Source organism: Magnolia sinica, chromosome 9, assembly GCF_029962835.1.
Source record: "Magnolia sinica isolate HGM2019 chromosome 9, MsV1, whole genome shotgun sequence".
Lineage (NCBI taxonomy): Eukaryota > Viridiplantae > Streptophyta > Magnoliopsida > Magnoliales > Magnoliaceae > Magnolia > Magnolia sinica.
Window position 1 is genome coordinate 32993905 of NC_080581.1, and position 8610 is coordinate 33002514.

General features: G+C 39.7%; 1 long non-coding RNA gene across 1 annotated transcript; it reads right to left on the reverse strand.

The window, feature by feature from the left end:
- Positions 1-350: 350 nt before the first annotated feature.
- On the reverse strand, positions 351-799 carry LOC131256227 (uncharacterized). Its single transcript, XR_009176677.1, has 3 exons — positions 696-799; positions 467-535; positions 351-367 (listed from the first exon to the last, which is right to left on the reverse strand). It is a non-coding gene; the product is annotated as an uncharacterized LOC131256227 (long non-coding RNA).
- Between the last annotated feature and the right edge of the window lie 7811 nt (positions 800-8610).

Here is an 8610-nt window from a genome sequence, read left to right on the forward strand (position 1 = left end):
CAACCAAAAGAAGCATATCAGACACGCTCAATGGCACATCAGAATCTCAGTATGAAGATGCAGACAGAGGCATCATGAGTTTACATGCATGCAGCAATTCAATGCAATGGAGAAGTGCCTGTTTTTCACTGGAACCATTTGCATAAGCATTAAGACTATTCGTTCCAGATGGGAGAATACTCTACGGAACATCAGATGATCTGTCATTGAGCAAACTCAAGGAAACAAATAGCAAGTTTAGATATAGAACTAATGCACATGCAAATATGCAATGATAACAGAACAATACCTGTAGTTGCACCATGAAAATAGTGTACATTTTAACATATTGCAAGTCATAGCAATCTTCAAATTGAAGGGACGCAACCTGTGAACAGCATGACATTAGGAAACATAGAATAATCACTACTAACAAAGCAAAATGCTAAAATATACATTTCTATTAAACCATGAAATGGATTCTTACCTCCGTTAAACACGGGAGAATAAGATTCCTATACAATGGCATGGGAAAGAACTTTAGGACTGTTTCCAGCTATCACATCCACAAAACATTAACAAATGAATAAGATTAATGGGAGATAAGAAAGTCGAATAAATGAAAAAAAAAAAAAAAAACATGTTACAGAAAAATATAGAAACCAAAAGTAACTTAGCACTAATAACTTTAGCTCCGTAGTTGTTAAAGCACAAACCAGCGGGGATTCAAATATATAGCCTAGAGGAATCCATGATAGAAAAGCATGCAATGTTGCCAGTGTTGCTCGTATAAGTTGTCCTTTGTGATGCAGATAGTACATTTAAGTACAATTCATGAATTAGCTGAAATCACTGTAGACAAACCAAATAGGATGTCAGTAACATGGGCACTATAACTTACTAGAAATAGCAAGATCACAAACTACAATTAGTGGTTTGCATCTTTCCAAAGATGTATACACTTCACTATTCCCACGTTGTCCAAACAACAGAAACCAGATCAATTCATGAGTAATGAGCAAAACTGGAACCCCATGTATTATCTTCTCCAATATTTGAAGCTAATCTTCTTTCTTTCTGAAAACGAATAAGAATTCAGAATCTTCTTTCTAGAAGCTAAACTTGTCAACAACAGGTTGTCAGTTGCAAGACACAAAAACTAGCCCAATGTACTATTCTTAAATAATGGCTCCAACATCAACTAACAAAATCCACTAATGATTTTATGTATGAACCATCTACCAGCAACCCAGGGATGAGGAATCAGGAGAGTGCTAATATGGTGAAACAATTATGTTATATATAGAGCAGCAAGCCCATCCACATGCCTCTAATCATGGCACACATGGATGATATCTAAGTTGTCCATCATGTGGTCCTGCTGAGAAGATTTACTGAGCCAAGAACAGGTCTGGCCAACGTAGTATCACATCATCATCGTGGACTCTTCTTTCCTAAAATGTGGCCCTCTTAATGACTGAGCTGGCCTTATTCCAGGCCAAAAGGTTCTCTCTTCTATGCTTTCTTTTTTCTTGCCACCCAAACCCAATGATGTGGTTAAGGAATTCAAGGTAATCGATAAAAGTTAAACAACTATATCCTTATCCATGGTAGCTGTAGAGTCGACTTCATTCTTTCCCCAAGGACCCACAAGACAGATTCCACAAGGAGCCCTATATCTTTAGAACAAGATCCATCAGCATTTAAACCATTGGATTTCCAATATCTAACAGAATAAATAATATAAAATCAAAGAACTATCTATAGAGTAAGAAGGTAGCTCATAGTCATGCTAATCATTGAGCACACAAAGTCCGAATTCCCACTAGTCCCCACAACAAGAGATATTTATACATTTACATCAATTTGACAAACGAAAAGAAAAAAATAAACTAAGTAAATTCATTAGAAAAATGATACCTTAGATGGATCTTGAGTTAGCATTTTGTCCAAAAACTCCAAAGCAGGGGGGTTTTAAGAAAATGGAGTATAAATTAAGCCCCTCAACAAGAGGACTAATAAGGGACAGAGACCGTGTTTCATTTCCAGCAACTTTGATGCTACTTGAGATATTGAATTGGAACTTATCATTTGAAAATAGACCACTAAATCTAGAACTACTTACTCTTTGAAAACCTCCCAAATGTCTCTCCATTGGATTTCATGGCTTCATTTCATTATACTTGGGCAAGTTGGAAACCCCAGGCCAGTTGTCTTCATTGGCAGATCTACACAACTAGAAAATTTTATGAATTTATCTACCTGCAACAAGCAAAAAACGGAGCACTAGCATTAACCTTCTCTACTGGGATCACAAAGTAGGAGGCTTACTTTTTAACTGAGGAAAACCAAAACCCACACTGAAGTTTTTTTTTAAAAAATATATATTATTTTTCGGAGGTGAGCAAGACTACCATAGGTTTCAATGTTGTAATGCAGATTTTCTACCATTGAACTGACTGCTCAAATCCAAACTCATACCAAAGTTGAGAAAAGAAAATTAAAACTGAAGTTTATGAAAAATACTAGAGTTGACGCAAAGGAACAATCAGGAAAAAAGAATATTTTGCATGATGAAAAAAATCCATTTAAGAAATATGATTGTATGTTAGGTGGGATGGTGGTCATACAACGGAAAAACACGAATGTCCTTGATCACTAAGTTTGAATGATTACAACTATGGCCTTCCAAGAAAAAACTTCCGAATATACATGGGATTTTCTATTGCATGGTGTCTTTAAAAGCGTGAACATGCCTAGCTTCTGAATATACATGGGAGGCTTGCTGGAACATAAATATCAATACAAGTCAGACACTCAACTAAAAAGAAACAGATTGGTGAACTACAATATACCCACTAAAAGCATGGAGTAAATGTTGGTGCATGCTAACTTCCTAATTGATAAAAGAAAATTGCAAATATCGCTTCTAACCTGAGAAGTTTTTAACTACTTTCGTGCTATGTAAATTAATTTTTCTTGGATAAAAGCTTGACATTCAGGCAAGTCGAAGTCACCACTAATTGATCCTACCAGCATATTTAAATTTAAAAAAATGAAGCTCTATAACAATGGATCTTGGAAGAACATGGAGAATATGAGCCAGCAAGAGACATAAACCCGAAGTAGAGACTTGTAATAAGAAAGCATATGCAGTTCATGTAACACAGTCCAATATTAAAGTAATTACCTGAAATAGCTTATAATGCTTGACAGCTCTAAGTATGGCTAACGCCATCAAACAAACATAACATACATTTAAGCGATCAAACAGACATGTTCAATGCATTAAGTAACCATGGTCTACTACTGCAAAATCATCCAGAAATTGCACCTCTGGAAGATCGGTCTGATCCTTTGGACGACAAACTAGAAGTTCATAGCCAGAAATCAAAACAAATCAAATGAAAATCCCTGGTGCCTCAGAAATACTTAGGTCGAGACATGCAGAAAATGGTACAGCAAGATGGCTCCTTGACGTAATCTTCATAAGAGGAAAAAACTCCATAGAAAAAAAATCAATGAAACTTATCTGATTCCTACATACATCACTAATCCTAAAAACAATCATACATGTATCCGTCTTTTTTTTTAATTTGTTATTTTAAACACACCACCTGAACTGTTATTAATATGAAATGGGGTCTGTACGTCTATTTGGACGGGTGCCAACAAAAAAGTGAGGCCCATCATATACATGCATTGCATACAAAAATTGTCTAATAGACTCTAGACACGTCCACAAGAATTCAAACCAAACGGTCAGCCCCAGATATTATGAAACTCAGAGAAGCAGAGAACAGGCTGATTCTAATCACAACTCCCTGGAATTGATGGAGGCGCTTGGTTGATGCGACCCATTAATCTGCAAGGATTAAGATCCAGCGACTCATCCTTAAGGAAAAGCTATCTACCACTTCAAATCCGGATGGAGAACTTGACATCATTGCAAACAAAGAGGCCCACTGCAGCTAAGATGTTAAACATAACAGATTGAGGGAACCAAACGATCTTATTGAGGCCGAGAAGCTCCAATGAAGAAAATGCAGAGGTAGCCCTTCCAGAGGATAGCAAACCTCCTCTTTTTTCTATTTTTTCTCATAAACGCCAAAAGCTGCCGCACCATGTACCATTATCTGCTGCCAGGCACAATAGCACCCACAAGGGCTGCACTTCATAACTCTGAACCAGCATAGCCATGACTTGATTGGAGAACCTGGGCTTCTTCATACCATGAATATTAAACGGACCATCCATAGCCATCTCATGATCTACTACAGAGAGCAGGGGAGATTTCAATGTCTTGATTTGCTACCCTCGAACCAGGCCATTGTTGCATTCCATTAGGATTTTTAACATCCATGAGTTGAGTTCCAACATGGTAGACCAAAGCTTCCTTCCGCTTCTTTAATATGAAACAGGAAAAGAAAACTACAAACTGACCAACCAAATGCCTATCACCTAAGCTGTCCAAAAGGCCCCAAAACCTTGCAACAATTAATACGAAAATTCTGCTTGGCCTGGAACCTGCAGAACTCACCTATGCATCTGTCTATGTGAGGGTTTGGACAGAAATCATTCTCAAATCTGACGGCCCTTAGGGCTGTCATAGCCACAGCGGCCATGGCTGCAATCTGCGATGGCCATCGAAAGGGGAAGAGGGGGCGAGAGAGAGAGAGAGACAAAGAGGAAGGAAGATAGACAAGGAGGAAGGAAGAGAGATCGAGAAATGGATCTAAAAAGAACGAGAGAGGGAGAGAGGGAGAGTACCTTTGATTGGAGGTTTGGGTAGGTTTTGTCTTACCATATATAGTTGGGACAGAACTCAACTATGGCCTTCTTCGCCCTCTATCTTAGCTTCATCTGAAGCCCTAGCTTCAGCCATTACGTCCGCTTCAATCCCATGGAGGCCATCATCCTGGATGTCCTTCTCGCAATCCTGTTACTATTGCAGAGGATCTTCCGCATCGAGATGGGTTTGGGTTTTCGATTCGTCGTGATGGGGTACAGCGCCATCTTCGTCTTCATTTTCACCTGTTTCTTGTACAGCATTGGGTTCTGCATCCTCAGGAAGATGCCCTACTCGCCGTTCGTTGCAAGCGCAGTCGATCAACAACTCTGAGGAATCCGAAGATCGGATTCGGGGTTTTCTGGTTTGGTGGCCTGCGGTTCGTAGAGGTAGGTTTTGATGCTTTGAATTTCCTCAAACCCTTCGATAATAAGCCATAAAGAAAACCCTAATGTCTGAAAATCTAGAAGAGGGGTTTTGATGCTGGACATGAAATTTAAACATGATAGGCAAGATCTCGTGCTTATATCATACTAATTGAGAAACAATCACATAATAATTCCATATCCCACACAAAAAGCTCAAATATTCAAGGGGAATCTGCGCAGGTCTAGGCATATACAGGCTAGGATTGGATCAGTAAAATTATGGACCAAACGATACTCAAAGGAAAATAGAAATTATCTATACACACACAGCAATTGGTCCCTAATCCAAGGGATTCACCAATTTACAATTCAAAAAACCCTAAGGTAAGAGAATGGGCAAACGAACTAAGGATCACGCAATCTAGGGTTAGGGTTATGAAAACAAGTATGGAAAGGAGGAAACCAAGGAGGAAACCTGAACCTGTGATAATCCGCGCTTGCGAACAGCGGGCCAGAGCCTGGCGCATGTGCGCAGGAGCTTGGCCGCACGTGTGAGCATGATCCGATTCCCCTAACCGACTCCTAGGGTCTGGACGGCCAGGGGAGGACTCCAAAACCCTTGATTTTCAACTCGATCCAAGATGCGGTCTGTGCCTGGTGCTCCACCGAAGTTTCAACCCTCTTGCCAGGCCTGATTCTGGAAACTGGCTGTAGGGAGAAGATATGCTGCAAAAACTGATGGATTCGACGCGAGGATGGTTGTAAAAGGTGAGAAATATGGATGATAGGCGATAGGGGCGGATTGGGATAGATGTGGCTTCACACCATGGGGGAGGACTCCAAAACCCTTGATTTTCAACTCGATCCGAGATACGGTCTGTACTTGGTGCTCCACCGAAGTTTCAACCCTCTTGCCGGGCCTGATTCTCGAAACTGGCTGTATGGAGAAGATCTGCTGCAAAAACTGATGGATTCGAGGCGAGGATGGCTATAAAAGGTGAAAAATATGGATGATAGGCGATAGGGGCGGATTGGGATAGATGTGGCTTCACACCATGGTAGTTAGCCCTTCGATGAAGGGAGGACTTCACACCCACTTGAATTTTTCCACAACTCAGCAACTCAGAGAGTTAAAAAAAATACATAAATTTTTTATTAAACTTCAATAATGAAAAAAGTTACAAAGGGTGTCTATTTATAAGAAAACTCTATATCCCAAAACTCATGCCATGTGCACAACCTATTACTCGGCGATGAAGTAAACTAAAATAAAAACTAATCGAAGAAATCTAAAGCGTTCATGATATTCTAAATAACATAAATAATCAAAATCTAAAATATAAAATTAATCCAACTAGTGGGCTAAGATCATGAGATCTCATGATGAGCTTTACTTGACTATCGAACCCACTCCAACGAACCAAAACTCCATCTTCTAACTAGCAGTCCCTCCCTGGACGTCATCATCGATCTAGATCGACGGTGAGGCCTTCCTTTTGCTGGCGTACTTACGTAGGGGGGCAGCATGCGTGTGCGTGTGCGCGTGATGTTCCCATCAGGTTTGTTGGAATTGGGCCACAGATCACACGGAGATGGATCTAAGATAGCAATCCAAGAGCACCAAGCAAACACAAGAGACACACAAAGTTTTAACGTGAAAAACCCTTTCAGGAAAAAACCACGGCACAAAGCGACAGAAATCCACTATGAAAGCATAAATTACAATGAGAAAAGACTTACCTGATTCAAACAAGCTTGACTCTCACCCTTGCTACACCCTTTGCAACCTTAAAACCCTTTCTAGAAACCCTTTGGGATATTTTAAAAAGCCTTAGGATGTTTTTGAATGGTCCTAAGAACTCCTATTTATAGTTTAGGAAACCCAACTTTCGTACTGACTTGGAATAGTCCGGAAACCGCCTCAAGTTTATGCAATCTGTGTGTTGTCTGCGTAACCTTAGGCGGGTCGAGGGTGTCCTTCGACTAGTGGAGCCAAAGGTTCTGGTCAAGGGTGCCCTTTGACTGGTCGAAGATCTCAAAAATTCCCAAATACATTGTTGTTGGACTTTCAGCCGAACTTTCTCTAAGCTAGTCAAACTTTTCCAGATTTAAGACATGTTAACAACAATCTCCACCATGTCTTCAATCTTCAAACGTGTAGCTTCTTGACCTTTTCTCTTATCTCTGCATCACATCATATCTTCAATCAATGCTTCTCGTGCACACTCCGTCCTTCTTTTATGTCATCGCCAAGCCCAAAGAAGTTGCACAGAAATTGAACTTATTTGTAGGAACGACTTTGATAAACATGTCTGCTGGATTCACACTGGTGTGAATATTTTCCAGTGATACACCTCATTCCTTAAGCACCTGTCAGATCAAGTAGTGACGAACATCAATGTGTTTAGTACGTGAGTGATAAACAGAATTTTTAACTAAATTGATTGCACTTTCACTATTACAATTAACTGACACGGCCACCTGCTGAAGTCCCAAGTGATTTGTCATGCCTCTTAATCAAACACCTTCCTTAAACATTTTTGTCACTGCCATATATTCTACTTCGGTCGTGGAAAGGGCAATCATGGACTGAAGCTTTGACGTCCAACTAATTGTTCCACCCTCTAATACAAACGATTAACCTAAAGTTGACTTTCTAGAATCCACACTGCCTGCATAGTCTGAATCCACATACCCTACCAACTTTGCCCCTGTCTTCTCAAAAGTTAAGACGTAGTTTTTCGCACTGCGAATGTATCGAGATAGTCATTTCACTACTTTCCAATGTTATTTGCTAGGGTTTGACATGTATCTGCTCACAACACCTATGCCTGTGAAATATCTGGTCTCGTACAGACCATGGCATACATTAAACTGCCAACCGCATTTGAATAAGGCACATGAGACATGTTTTTCCTCATATGATTTAGGACATTGTTATGAGGAAAGCTTGAAGTAAGCCACGTGGGGAACACTCACCGGCTGTGCCTGGTCTATCTCATACTTGATTAGCACATTTTCAAGGTATTCTACATGTAATAATGTAACACCTTGAAAATCGGGAGGTCGAGCAAAGCTCTACTCCCGATTTCTAACGCATCACTTATGCAACATTATGATGATTATTATGACTGCATTGGAATATGAGTGGGATTATACTAAATCAATATATTATACTCCAGAGTTAATGTAATTTGGCAAGCAGAAGACTGAAATATATGTATTTAATTATGAAAATATTTCACAAATTTCGGATTATGAGTATAAAACCGGGCTAAATATATACATGTGTTGTTTCTAACCATAAAAAAAAATACAAGAAGTAAATGTGTTCAACTAAACAAGTATCCCAGTAGTCCCTGCACATCAGTACGAGATCTACATAGATCTGTCCGATAGTTGAACGTCGGAAAATCCTTCCTCCTCGCCCACGAAGTCCAACTCTACTATATAAACCTCGCCATCACCTGCATC